This window comes from Pongo abelii, chromosome 1 (genome assembly GCF_028885655.2).
Source record: "Pongo abelii isolate AG06213 chromosome 1, NHGRI_mPonAbe1-v2.0_pri, whole genome shotgun sequence".
In the NCBI taxonomy this organism is placed as follows: domain Eukaryota; kingdom Metazoa; phylum Chordata; class Mammalia; order Primates; family Hominidae; genus Pongo; species Pongo abelii.
Genome location: NC_071985.2, coordinates 120,357,336 through 120,372,556, shown reverse-complemented (window position 1 = coordinate 120,372,556; position 15,221 = coordinate 120,357,336). Strand labels below are relative to the sequence as shown.

Genomic DNA, 15,221 nt, shown 5'->3' with positions numbered 1-15,221 from the left:
TGATTTCCTCCCCCCAGGTCCATGGTCTTTGATAAAATTAAACTGTCTATCTTTGATCTAAGAAGCTTATATTTCAGATACTTCAGGACAGAAACTAGATTAACTAAAGTCATTGAAGCTTTCGTTTAGGGGAGAAAAGAACAGAGCTAGCTGTGACCCAGTGAAAAGCCAGATGTGGCATTAAGGACAATCAGGAGAACAGATCAGTCAACCAGAAAACAGAAATACTAGTCTGTCCTTCCTGTTAGAAAATTAGTTCAACATCAGGGCTTAGAGGATAATCCAAAAGACAAAGGTCCTCTGGCCAAAGCTTGGTCCAGCACTTTGGATCCATTTCCATCGGTTCTTACAGTCAGTCATCAGACCCCAACAGTCAAAATGGTGAAGCAGAAGAGCAAGTTTGCTTTTCAGGAAGGCTCGGATGCTACAAGGGATAAACTTGTAGTTGACTTCTCAGCCACATGATGTGGGCCTTGCAAAATGATCAAGCCCTTCTTTCATTCCCTTGCTGAAGAGCATTCCAGCGTGGTGTTCCTCAAGGCAGACGTGGATGACTGTCAGGGTAGGACGTTTGCTTCAGGGTATGAAGAAATGCATGCCATCTTCCAGTTTTTTAAAAAGGAATGAAAGGTGGGTGGGCTCCAGTTTTTGGAGCTAATAAGGAAAAACTTGAAGCCACCATTAATAAATTGGTCTAATCATGTTTTCTGAAAACATAATGAGCCATTGGCTATTTAAAACTTGTAGTTTTTTTATTTACCAAAAAAATGAAGTATGGAGACTGTATACCCAGCTGCCATCTGATTATAAATGACAAACAAATATTAATTCTACCCTTTAAAACAAGAAAAAGTTATCTGGCCTTATAGGAATAATTCTATCCTGATCGGAGGCCAGTGCCTAGTCCAAGTTGTGAAACTAGATTAAACCACAAACCTCAAGAAAGGATCCAAGACTATGAAGCATCACATCTTCATAATGAACAACTGATATGGCTCATTAAGTTTATGAAATGGTCATGTCTTCTTTAAAAAAAAAAAAGAACTAATGACCCCCACATATATATACAACTGATTTTTGACAAAATTGCAAAGGCAACTCAGTGGAGAAAGGATAACTTTTCAACAAATGGTGCTGAAATTATTGGATATCATATCAAAAATAAAAATAAGAAGTCTCTCTGAGCATGCTCTGGCTTGAGAGGCTGGCCAAACATAAAAAGATTAAATTAAATTAAAAATAAATAAAAATAAACTTCAATCCACACATTTTACTACATACAAAAATTAATTCAAAATAGATCATAGATCTAAATGTAAAACCTAAAACTACAAAACTTCTTAAAAAATAGAAGAAAAATTTGTGTGAACTTGAGTCTCAGGTAAAAATTTCTCAGCTAAGGCACCAAAATACAATCCATAAAAGAAAAAAATGATAAATTGGACTTCATCAAAACTAAAAATTTTACTCTTTGAAAGACACTGCTAAAAGAATGAAAAGACAAGCCACACACTTGAAAAGACTCTTTGCAGAAGACGTTTCTGATAAAGGTCATGTCCAGAAAATATAACAAACTCTAAAAATCCAACAAAAGAAAGCAACCAATTTTTCAAATGAGCTAAAGGTTTGAACTGACACTTCAACAAAGAAGATAGTTGGAAAGTAAGAACATGAAAAGATGCTCAATATAATTAGTCATTAAGGAAATGCAAATTCAAACCATAATGAGGCACCATACATACCTATTGGAATGGCTAAAATTTTTTAAATGGCCATATAACTGTTGGCAAAAATGTGGAACGGTGGAACTTTCATGGTACAACCACTTTGGAAGACAGTTTGGTAGTTTCTTTAAAAGTTAAACACATACCAAACATATTCCAAGGTATTTACCCAAAAGAAAAGATAGCGTAAGTTCAGAAAAGACTTGTATAAGATTCATCATAGCAACTTTATTTGTAATAGCCAAAAAATAGAAACAACCCATTTGCCCGTTCATTGTAAAATGGAGAAACAAACTGTGGTGTATCTATACAATGGAGTATTATTCAGCAATTAAAAAAATGAACTATTGATATGCAGAACAATGTGAATGAGTCTCTAATTATGCTAAGCGAAAGACTCTTGAAAAAGGGAGTACATATTATATGATTCCATTTATATAAAATTTTTAGAAATACAAACAAATGTATAGTGACCGAAAGCATATCAGTGGTTGCTGGAGGCTGGGGGAAAGGGGCAAAAGTGGGTAGGAAAGACAGACAGCAAAGAGATACAAAGAAACTCCTGAGGATGATGGGTATGTTCACTGTCTTGATTTTGGAAACGATTCTGGGGATGTGTTTTAAACTCATGAAATTGTAAACTTTATGTGTAGTTTATTATATGTCAGTTATACATCAATAAAGCTAGAGAGACAGAAAAAAAAAGAAAGAGACAGAGAGAGAATTCATGAGTAAATATACAATGTATCATTAGGCAAATATACAATGTATCATTAGGCCGGGCACAATGGCTCACACCTGTAATCCCAGCACTTTGGGAGGCCAAGGTAGGCAGATCATCTGAGGTCAGGAGTTCAAGACCATCCTGGCCAACATGGGGAAACCACATCTCTACTAAAATACAAAAAAATTAGCAGGGCATGATGGCAAGTGCCTATAATTCCAGTTACTTGGGAGGCTGAGGCAGGAGAATCGCTTGAACCCAGGGAGGCTAAAGAGCAAAACTCCATCTCAAAAAAAAAAAAAAGGCCGGGTATGGTGGCTCACGCCTGTAATCCCAGCACTTTGGGAGGTCGAGGAGGGTGGATCACAAGGTCAGGAGATCAAGACCATCCTGGCTAACATGGTGAAACCCCGTCTCTACTAAAAATACAAAACATTAGCCGGGCGTGGTGGTGGGCACCTGTAGTTCCAGCTACTTGGAAGGCTGGGGCCGGAGAATGGCGTGAACCCAGGAGGCGGAGCTTGCAGTGAGCCGAGATCACGCCACTGCACTCCAGCCTGGGCGACAGAGCAAGACTCCGTCTCAAAAAAAAAAAAAGTTTCATTATAATATCTTACAAAATGGAAAAAATGTAACAGAGACTGCTGCTCAGATTCTGCCCCACCCAAAAGACAGTGTTTCAGGATGGAATGATCCCAGAAAGCCCAGTTGGCTGACACTTCCCCAGATCTTTTATACAAACTTTTCCTTTACTAGAACACCTTTCTCTCACCTTATTGCTGTTGACTATCAACGTATTTTTCAAGCCCAGCTCAAATCTAAACTATTCCCTGAAGCTTTCCTTGTCTTCTCCAGGCAGTTAGTTTGTGGTTCAGTCTGTGCTCTCCCAGCAACTGGGAATCCAGTAATATATCCCCCTTGATATTCTAGGATGTAAGATTTGTGGTTTCAGCTGTTCCCAAAAGACCATAAAGGTCCCTCGACTTGTACTGATTTGTCATTTTACTGAGGCACAAATTTGATTCCAGCCAGCTATGAAGTCCCTACAGAGTAGGAGTAGATGAGATAATGAGTAAGACAAGCCCCCACCTACCCCCAAGACTTCATAACCCAAACCAACTTGGTTGGCATCTACTTAACATAACAAATTTTAATTTTTCTTTTATGAAGAATGGACTGCCCACCACACCCCCAACAAAAACAAAAACTATCATCTGGTGATGGAAATGATGAGTGAGTGAAACAGTCCGAAAATGGAATGGTCCTTAGCCAGAAAATAGCTTTACAAATTACTTTATAATTTATACTTAATCTTTTATTAAGAATCTGGAAGGATCACTTAAAAATCTTAGTTGTACTTCACAGCATTTTATGGGGAGAAGTTTTATACTACAGTGAAACTAACAGGATTGGAAACTTGAAAAGGCTTTGGGCCTTGCCCCTCAATAATGTTAAAAGTTCCCAGTAGCTCTAGTGAGTACTCATCACATTGCATTATAATTATGTGTTTAGCTATCCATCTAGCCTAAGAAGCAGTCATCTACACCCTAGAACTACATCATCTGGGCTCAGATCACAGTTCACCTAATAACCAACTTGAACAGGTTACTTAACTTCTAGGTGCCTTGATTTCCTCATCTTTAAAATAGTAAAATAGTACCTTACTAATCACATTAATTTTGAGTATTAAATATGGCAATACATAAAAAGCACTTAAACCAGTGTCTTACCCATCGAAAGTGATTGATAAAGGCTAGTAACTAGTTTAAGAGTTTGCTCAAGGGCAGAGTTTATGTCTTAGGGAGCTTTTTTAAAATGTGTAGTTCTCCAGTGGCTTAATGCAGTGGCTTATGCACATGATACGTGCTCAATGAGAGCTGAAAGAATGAGTGAATGAGTCAGCGAGTAAATGAGTTATGGCTCTGCCACTTTGTCCGTAAAGTAGAAATTGCTTTATTCTAGTATAATAGTGACATTTTGGCTTGTCTGGTCTGGTATTCAGACATAACTAATTCTGGCCAACATTCTCACAACTATCAAATCCACTACTGCAACTAATTTGCAACTTTTGAGAAATATGATGCTATGATTGAGAGTGAATAAGAGGAGCAGGGAGGAGTGTTGGAGGGGCAAAGCTTGACCTCTGACATGGTTTTGATGTGTGTCCCCTCCAAATCTATGTTGAAATGTGGTCCCCAATGTTAGAGGTGGTTCATGGTGGAGATGTCTGGGTCATGGGGGTGGATCCCTCGCCAATGGCTTAATGCTGTCCTCACGGTAATAAGTGAGTTCTCACTTTATTAGTTCACATGAGAGCTGGTTGTTTAAAAGAGCCTGGCATCTCTCTCTTGCTCCCTCTCTCACCATGTGACATACCTTCTGCCATAAGTAAAATCTTCCTGGGGCCTCACCAGAAGCCGAGCAGATGCCACCACCATGTTTGTACAGCCTACAGAATCATGAGCCACATAAACCTGTTTTCTTTATAAATTACCTAGTCTCAGGTATTCCTTTATAGCAATGCAAAATGGACTAATGCCTGTTGACCACGGTGGAGAGATGAGGAATAGAATCTGACAAAACTGTTCAAGAGATGCAGACAGACAGAGCTGCCTTGGTATTCAGGTAGCAACCTTGCCCCCTGAAGTCTATGTTCAACCCAGCACCCGGTGTCATCCTTTTAAAATGTAAATTGGATCATGTCACTTTCCTACAGAAAACCCTCCAGTGGCTCCTTGTCTCACTTGGAACAAAACCCAAAATCCTCCCAATGGCCTAGAAGGTCATGATCCAACCAGTGGTGCCTCTCCCCTCCCACCTCCTACCTTGCTCCTCCTTGCACACTCCACTCTTGCCTTTCTGCTGGATGCTGGCCTTCTTGCTGTTCCTCAGACACTCCCAGGAGACTCATGCTTGGAGTCTTTGCACTTTGCTATTCCCTCTGCTGGGTATGCTTCTCCCCAGAAGTTCATGGTTCACTTCGCCATTTCATTTGAATCTCTGCGTGAATACCCGCTCCCTTCTCTGTCCACCTACCTAAAACTCCATAACTTTTGGGACTTTATTGTATGCATTGCTCCAGCACCAATACCTGGCCTAGTGCCAGGTACTCAATCAATACTTGTTGATTGATCTAGGTGAATAAAACCCCAGGAATCCACTTGGTTTCTGCTCCTATCTCCCTTCCAGGGCTAAGTCCTCCGCACGTAGAAGCTTCTCCCTAGTAGTGAACTATCTGTGTCCAAACATAACTCCTGCACCCCCAGCAAAATAAGGGAGATAAAAATGTGTTATTGAAACAAAAAGGAGCTGCTGATTGTATAATCCTCTGGTGGGGAAACTCAGGGATCCTTGGCTTGACAAAATGAGTTTGCATTAGCCATTGTTTTCAAGGAAAGGTGTAAGGTATAAGGCGTTCAAAAAACAGAAGTCCTGATTACTGTGACTGTTCAACAACTAAAGTAATGGAAGGGAATGTGGCATGAAAAGAGAGAAAGAAAAGGAAAAATCTAAATCATTCATGAGGCTCCCCCAGGGTGGGGTTCAAGAATATGCATTTTAACAAGTTCCTTGAGCGATTCTTAAGCAACCAGCTTAAGACAGGTCCTTGGAAATGGGCTTAGAGATTTAGTAAAGGATGAGTTCACACATTATGGTGGGAAAGACATAAGCCATTAAAGCCAAAAAGGCCTGGGTTCAAATCCTGCCATCACTGCTTATTATGTGTGTAACCTTCTGCTATTCATACCTCTCAGATGCTGATGTTCAATTTATAGTTACAATAGATAAATACATCTATCCTATTATACTGTTATGATGACCAAATTGAATAACATATGTAATGTGCCTGGTATACAGTAGTTATATAGATGGTAGTTTATTACTATTATTTGTATGAATTCTGTTTTCTGAGTGCTTACAACCTCCCTAGAATGTTCTGTGGCAAATTGGCATTCTTACCCCTCACCCCACTATGTGACCTGACAGAAGTGAAACCATATAGTCAAAAGGACCAATTCTTCTGCGAATAGGAAAATCTACAGCCCATACCTTCCCTAGAGTTCCTCTTCTCTAGAATAGATCAAGGAACATATTTTTGCTCTTAACTACCCATTAAGCAGCATTAATAATAAATCCTTATATTTTTAGAGTCTTCACTCTACCAAGGCTTTCACATATATTTCCATTATCGCTCACTCTCAGAGATCCAGCAAGTGGCCTGCGTGCGCCCACAGCTAGAATGTGGGTGCTCTGGGACTTAAAACTTATAAACCCTGCTAACGTTCCATTAGATGACATTCCCCATCATCAAGACCTTCCCCTACCCCGAGGCAATAGGGCTCTGGACTAATGGTGGAGAATGAGGAGGTAGCAAAGTCAATCTCCCAAGCTTGACTCTCCGTGCGAAGGTAGCAATCTCCCGAGCTTGACTCTACATACCGCAGCGATGATTCCATCCAAATCAGAGGGTGGCAGCAGCGCCGCGTTTCGCTCAAGGCGGCCAGCCTTCTGCGACTCCACAGCCCCACCTGCTGGAGGCTGCCTTGCACACAGCCTGGCAGTCCACAGCCCGCCCTGGACTACTGCTCTCCCTGAGTCCCACACGCCACCCCGCTGGTAGCTACCAGTACAGGCTGGTAGCCTCAAACTTTGACTGAGAGAAGCATCTTTATTTCTTTCACAGTCTATGGTAAATCTTAATCTATTCTGTTGAACGAACTCTTTGCTTTTTCTGAACTTCAGCTTCTTCCAAGTTGTAACCAGAGAGAAATTTCAGCTCTGGCTTTCCAGGCCCTCCTAGGGTGTTACACCATAGAATAATAAGGCACCGACTCTGCCAGATGGAAAGAATTGGGAATTTGGAGAGAAAACTGCTATCAGTTTCAGAACTAGGGGGATAAAAGCAGCAGCACTCCCCAGGAAACAGATGGAAAAATGAAGTCTCAGAGAATCAAAGTAAGAAGCCACAAGAAACGGATTGTATTCAGCCATTCACTTGGCTGTATTAAATGAGCACCTACTATGTGGCTGATACTGTGATACATGGGTGAAACAGTCTCTGCACTTTAAGTCTTTTCACTGGGACTTTCACTGTCACTGGGACACCACCTGTCTCCTAATCATCTTCCTGTCAGTTTTCCTTCTGTGTTCTTGGTAACTTCATTCCACTAAAAACAAATTCTTCTATATCCACAACAACCTGCAAGAACTTTCACTATACCTTCCTCCTCTTTACCGTAACTGAAGCCTGGCCTTGCCCCAAGGACACTGATTCCCTTGCAGCCCTCTTAAGGGAAAGCAGCTCTTCCTCCCACGAGTTCTGTTTTCCAGCCAAGAAGGGGGCACTTGGGGTCAGCAGTCTCCCAGCTTCCCCTGCCAGTTCTACATGATTACTTTTCTACCTTTGTCAAAGTCCCCCTCATACCAAACGGTTCATTGCCCTCTACTTCTTCTGGCTGTCATTGACCCTGGCCCACAGCGGCTGAGGACTCCCCCATTTACCTTACACATTAACTCCCACCATCATTCTGAGACAAATTGCCAAACCCAATCCATCCCACACCCTAACCTTCCCCTAATCATTTCAAATAACCTTCTGCTCTACTTACACTTTTCAAGGCCACAATTAGACCATTACTACCATAGCTCCACTGCCTCAAAAAAACTTTGGATCCTTTTGTGGTTCATAAGCGTGAAGACTGGGTTTTCACTTTCATGTGTAAGATGTGCCTCCCTCAAACCTTGTTACAACATTGGCATATTACCCATCTGATGTGGAAAAAAAATGAAACTTCTATATCCCACTTGAACCACAATCCTCCCAACTCTATTCTCTTCCTCCCACTTCACCACTCCTTGGCCTCACTGAGTTCCAGCCCTTTAACCCCTTCGTGGCCTCACAGTTTATCTTTACTTTCCCCTCAATTCCCAGGCTTCAGTCTTTTAAAACCCAAGCTAGACCTCTGGCCAACAACTTGAATTATTTCCCACCAGCTCCCTCAATATCCGTGCTCCCTTTACCCTCCACTCATAAGTCCTGGAAAATGCTGACTACAGAACCCAGTTCTACAGCTGCCCACCGTGGTCCTAAACCTGGAGCTCTGAGTCCTGGTACAGAAAACTGTACACTCTGCCACAGATTTGTCTTTTGAGAGGTTCATGAAGGACTATTACAAATCCACCTCGTTCTCCCCACCCCTCATCAGATAGCCTGTCCTCCTGCTTCACTGAGGAAATTAAGTCCAAGAACTCTCAACTTATCCCCTTCTTTCGTAAGTATACTTGCATTACCCACCACATAGTCTTCTTGAACCCAGTAAAGACATCTACAGGCTGGGCACAGTGGCTCATGCCTGTAATCCCTGCACTTTGGGAGGCCACTTGAGCCGAGGAGTTCGAGACCAGCAAGGGAAACATAGTTAGACTCCGTCTCTATAAAAATAGATAAATAAATAAATAACATCTACAGTGCTTTGTCTGGGTAACATAATGACACCCCACAAAAAATAAAAAATTAGCTGCGCCTGGTGATGCACTCCTATAGGCCCAGCTACCCAGCAAGCTGAGACGAGAGGATCTCTTGAGCCCAGGAATTTGAGGCTGCAGTGAGCCACATTCACGCCACTGTGCTCCAGCCTGAGTAACAGAGCAAGGCTCTGTCTCAGAAAAAGGAAAAAAAAAGCAACCTAATGCTTACATCATACTTCATGGTGAAAGAATGAATGCTTTCCCTCCCAAGATCAAAAAGAAGGCAAGAAGATAGCTGCTCTTTCTGCTTCTATTCAACAATGTACAGTACAGAAGGGAGAGCGACAGAGATAATACGAGTTGTAAAGGAAGAAGTAAAACGTTCTATATTCACAGATAACATGATTGTGCCTATAGACACTCCTAAGGAATCCACAACAACAACAACAAAAATATGAAAATACCAGGCATGGTGGCTCATGCCTGTATTCCCAGCACTTTAGGAGGCTGAGGTGGGAGGATCACTTGAGCCCAAAAGTTTAAGACCAGCCTGAGCAACATAGTGAGACCCTGTCTCTACAAAAAAATAAAAAATTAGCTGGTCATGGTGGTGCACATCTGTAGTCCTAGCTACTTGAGAGGCTGAAGTAGGATGATTGTTTGAGCCCAGGAGGTTAAGGCTGCAGTGAGCCGTGATCACGCCACTGCACTCCAGCCTGAGTGACAGAGCAAGACCCCATCTCAAAAAAAAAAAAATTTAAATTTAAATTTAAAAAAAATTCCTTTTGACCGGGCACAGTAACTCATGCCTGTAACTCCAGCACTTTGGGAGGTCAAGGCAGGCAGATTGCTTGAGCCCATGAGTTCAAGACCAGCCTGGACAACATGGTGAAACCCTGTCTTTACAAAAAAAACACAAAAAGAATCAGCTGGGCATGGAGGCACTCACGTGTTGTCCCAACTACTTGGGAGCCTGAGGTGGGAGGATCATCTATCATCTGAGCCCGGAGGTCAAGGCTGCAGTGAGCCAAGATTGTGCCACTTTACTCCAGCCCAGGCAACAGAGTGAGACCCTGTCAAAAAGAAAAAAAAAAAAATTTTTCAGTGAAAACTAATATGTGAATTTAACAAGGTTACCATATACAAGGTCAAATATCAAAAATAAAGTATTTCTCCATAGACTATGAATAAATAATTGGAATTTTTTAAAAACTTTAATACCATTTAAAAGAGCATCAAGTAAGGAAAATGTTATACACACACACACACACACACACACACACACCATGGAATACTACTCAACCATAAAAAAGAAGGAAATCACGTGTTTTGCAGCAACATGGATGGAATTGGAGGTCATTATCCTAAGCGAAATGACTCAGAAACAAGAAGTCAAATACCACATGTTCTCACTTATAAGTGGGAGCTAAACAATGAGTACACATGGACATACAGAGTAGAACAGCAGATTGGAGACTACAAAAGGTGGAAGGGTGGGAGGGCGGGTGTATTAGTCCATTTTCACACTGCTATGAAGAACTTCCTGAGACTGAGTAATTTATAAAGGAAAGAGGTTTAATTGACTTACAGTTCCACATGGCTGAGGAGGCCTCAGGAAACTTACAATCATGGCAGAAGGGGAAGTAGGGATGACTTACATGGTGGCAAGTGAGAGGGAGAGCATGTGAGTGAAGGAGGAACCTGCCAAACACTTATAAAACGATCAGATCTCATGAGGACTCACTATTATGAGAACAGCATGGGGGAAACTGCCCCGGTGATCCAATCACCTCCCACCAGGTTCCTCCCTGAATACGTGGGGATTACAATTCAAGACGAGATTTGGGTGGGGACACAGAGCCAAACCAGATCAGAGGGTGAAGTCTGAAAAATTCCTTATTGGGTACAATGTGATAGGTACACTAAAAGCCCAGACTATTTTTACTACGTAATGTATGCATGTAAGAAAGCTGCACTTGTACCCCCTAAATATATAAAAATAAAAAATTAAATTAAATAGCATCAGGACTTCTAATTCTGATCAACATGGAGTAACAGGGACCAATTAAAACTCCAGGCACAACATATGAAACAACAGCTTTCAGACATTAGGCATCAGGCAGCACAGACAGTGAATTCAGGAAACAAGCAAGGCATGTTCTATGATTTTCGCAGCCTGTGATAGGAAAGGGTTTCCAGGCTTCAGCACAGGAAGGGGGAATGCAGACAGAGCCCAAAAGTCCCCCTCAGTTCAGGAGAAAATGCTGGGAATCTGAGGAGGCCAAGCCAGCTAGAGTTCACCTGGCAGAGCACCAGAGCTGAGAGAGCAGCACTGAGAGAGAGCTCCAGGGATCTGTGGAAGGTCTGCAGCTGAAGGCTGATCTGCTCATTCGTGTGAGGAAACTACCAAAGGCTAAGAAAAATTACACCTGAAAAAAGTACAGGGAAAAATCTTCAGCGTTCACCTACTAGCCACAGTAGAAAACCTCATAATTAACAGGTCATCAGGTAGAATATTCAGAAAGGCGTTGCTGTAGTAGTGGGCAATATTAGCCATACACCAAAGAAATCTGGTCATGTCTAACAAAGCAAGCCTCAGAAGGACCAAACGGTTTTCAAGTAACTTAACTACATCACAGAACAACACTCATGAATATTAATAAGAATACGAAAGTATTCAGCACCCAACAAGGTAAAATACATGGTATTTGGAATTCAATAAAAAATTATAAGACACACAAATAAGCAAGAAAATACAATTCGTAATGAAGAGAAAAATCAATGAGAACTAATCTAGAAATGATATGGATGATAGAATTAGTAGACAAAGACATTTAAGTGGTTATTAAAGCTACATTCGTATGTTCAAGAAGGTAAAGGAAAGATTGAGCATGTTAAGTAAAAACACCAAAGATATTTTTAAATTACCAAATTGGCTGGCTGCGGTGGCTCATGCTTCTAATCCCGGCTCTTTGGGAGGCCGAGGTGGGTAGATCACTTGAGTCTAGGAGTTCAAGACCAGCCTGGGCAACGTAGGAAGATCCCATCTGTACAAAAACTTTTTAGAAATTAGCTGGGCATGGTGGTATGCACCTGTAGTCCCAGCTACTTGGGGATGAGGTGGGAAGATCACTTGAGCCTGGGAAATCAAGGCTGCAGTGAGCCAAGATTGGGCCACTGCACTCTAGCCTGGGTGACAAAATTAGACTCTGTCTCAAATATAAATAAATAAAAATAAGAGGCCCAAATTGAACTTGTAAAGAGAAAAATTAAAATATTTGAGATTAATAACAACACATTAGACATTGAAAAAAATTAGTGAAGTTTAAGACAGAGCAATAGAAACTATCCAAGATGAAACATGGAAACAAAAAAGACTGAAAAAAAAAAGGCCAGAGGATTAGTGAACTACGAGGCAATCAGACTCCAAAGGGGGGGAAAAAGAGACAGAGAGAGTGAGAAGGGAGGTCAGAAAAAAAGATATGAAGAAATAATAACTGGAATTTTCCAACTTTTATGAAAATTAGATGTCCAGAAACCTAAGAAACTTAATAAACCCCAGGCACAAGAAACATGAAAAACCAAGGCACATCATAAAATTGCATCAAAAACATAATATGCTTAGGAATAAATTTAACAAAATATGTGCAAAATCCATACATGAAAAACTGGAAAACATTGCTGAGAGAAATTAAAGAATACCTAAATAAATTGACACACATATTTTGTCCATGGATTGGAAGACACAATATTGTTGTCCACTCTTACCAAAATGATTGATAGATTCAATATAATTCCAGTAAAAACCCCAGCATGCTTTATTTCACAGAAATTGACAAACTGATTTTAAAATTTATATGGAAGTTCAAAGGACCTAGAATATCCAACACAGTTTTGAAATAAAGAGTAACAAAGTTGGAGAACTTGTATAACCTCACTTCAATGCTTATTATAGAGCACCCTAAATAATACAATGTAGTATTAGGATAGGGAAAGACAGATATACAAATACAAGCAAATAGACCAGAAATAGACCTCATGCATGGCCAATAAGCACATGATAAGATGTTTAATCATTAGTCATCAGGTAAACAGAAATTAAAAATCACAATGAAGTACTACCACACACCTACCAGAATGACTACAAATTAAAAATTGTAATGATACCAAGTTCGGTGAGAAAATAGAGCATCTAGAAATCTCATATATTACTGAGGACAGTATAAAATAGTTGAATCCATATCTTGGTTATTGTAAATAGTGCTGTAATAGACATGGCAGTCCAGATATCTCTTTGATATACTAATTTCCTTTCTTATACCCAGCAGTGGGATCGCTGAATCATTTAGTAGTTGTATTTTTAGTTTTAGTTTTTTGAAGAATTTCCATACTGTTTTTCATAATGGCTATATTAATTTACATTCTCACCAACTGTGTGCAAGAGTTCCCCTTTCTCCACATCTTCACCAGCATGTTATTTTTTATCTTTTTGATAATACCATTTTAATTGGGGTGAGATAGTATCTTATTGTGGTTTTGACTTGTATTTACCTGATGATCAGCGATGTCAAGCATTTTTTCATATACCTGTTGGCCATTTGTATTTCTTCGTTTGAGAAGTGTCTATTCAGAACATTTGCTCACTTTTTACTCGGATCTAATTTCATTCTTCTGCATATGAATCTTCAGTTTTCACAGCACCTTTTTTTTTTTTTTTTTTTTTAGTTTTCTGACAGAGAGGTCTCTCTCTGTCACCCAGGCTGGAATGCAGTGGTACAACCACAGCTCACAGCAGCCTCAACCTCTCAGGCTCAAGTGATCTTCCCATCTTAGCCTTCCGGGTAGCTAGGACCATGGGCATGCACCACCACATGTGGATAAGTTTTTTATTTTGTAGAGTCTTTCTTGCCAAGGCTGGTCTCAAACTCCTGGACCCAGGCATTCCTCCTGCCTTGGCCTCCCAAAGTGGTGGGATTACAGGTTTTAGCCACTACACCTGGCCCCCAGCATTATTTATTGAAGAGATTGTCCTTTCCCCAGTGTATGTTCCTGGCGTCTTTGTCAAAAATGAGTTGGCTGTAAGTGTATGGATTTATTTCTGGTTTCTCTACTCTGTTCCACTGGTGTATGTGTCTGTTTTCATGCCAGTACCATGCTGTTTTGGTTACTATTGCTTTATGGTATAATTTGAAGTCAGGTTTTGTGGTGCCTCCAGCTTTGTTATTTTTATTCAGGATTACTTTGGCTATTCAAGGTCTTTTGTGATTCCATCCAAATTTTAGGATTGTTTTTCTGTTTCTGTAAAGAATGTCATCAGCATTTTGATAGGAACTGCATATAATCTATAGGTTGCTTTGGGTAGTATGGACATTTTAACAATACTAATTCTTCCAATCCATGAACATGGGATATCTTTCCATTGTGTGTGTGTTTCCTCTTCAATGTCTTTCCTCAGTGTTTTATAGTTTTAATTGTAGAGATCTTTCACTTCTTTGGTTAAATTTATTCCTAGGTATTTTATTATTAATTTTTTAGCTATTGTAAATGAGATTGATTTCTTGTTATTAATTTTTTAGCTATTGTAAATGAGATTGCTTTCTTGATGTACCCTTTTTCAGATTGTTTGCTGTTGGCATATAGAAATGCTGCTGATTTTTGTCTGTTGATTTTGTGTCCTGCAACTTTATTGAATTCATGTATTCTAACAGTTTTTTTTTGTGGAGTCTTTAGGACTTTCTAAATATAAGATCATGTCATCTGTAAACTGGGACAATTTTACTTCTTCCTTTCCAGTTTGAGTTCCCCTTATTTCTTTCTCCTGCCTAATTGTTCTGGCTAAGACTTCCAGTGCTATGTTGAATAAAAGTGGTGAAAGTGGGCATCTTTGTCTTGTTTCAGATCTTAGAGGAAAGGCTTTCAATTCAGCATGATGTTAACTATGGGTTTGTCATATATGGCCTTTATTGTTTTGAAGTATGTTTCTTCTATACCTAGTTTGTTGTAAGCTTTTATTATAAAGAGATGTTGAATTTTATCAAATGCTGTTTTATGCATCTATTGAGATGATCATATGGTTTTGTTCTTTATTCTGTTGTACAATTTGGTGTATCACATTTATTGATTTGTGTATGTTGAACCATCCTTGCATCCCTGGAATAAATCCCACTGGATTCTGGTGTGTTATCTTTTTTTTTTTTTTTTGAGACGGAGTCTTGCTCTGTCACCCAGGCTGGAGTACAGTGGCGTGATCTCGGCTCACTGCAAGCTCCGCCTCCCTGGTTCACCCCATTCTCCTTCCTCAGCCT

At 40.3% G+C, this 15,221-nt stretch overlaps 1 non-coding gene and 1 pseudogene across 1 annotated transcript; both read left to right on the top strand.

Annotated features, from left to right (window-relative positions):
• The first annotated feature begins 378 nt into the window (after positions 1-378).
• Positions 379-698, top strand: LOC112130138 (thioredoxin-like; annotated as a pseudogene).
• Positions 699-8,119: 7,421 nt separating this feature from the next.
• Positions 8,120-8,223, top strand: LOC112131477 (small nucleolar RNA U13). The gene has a single exon (XR_002913539.2). It is a non-coding gene; the product is annotated as a small nucleolar RNA U13 (small nucleolar RNA).
• Positions 8,224-15,221: the final 6,998 nt, after the last annotated feature.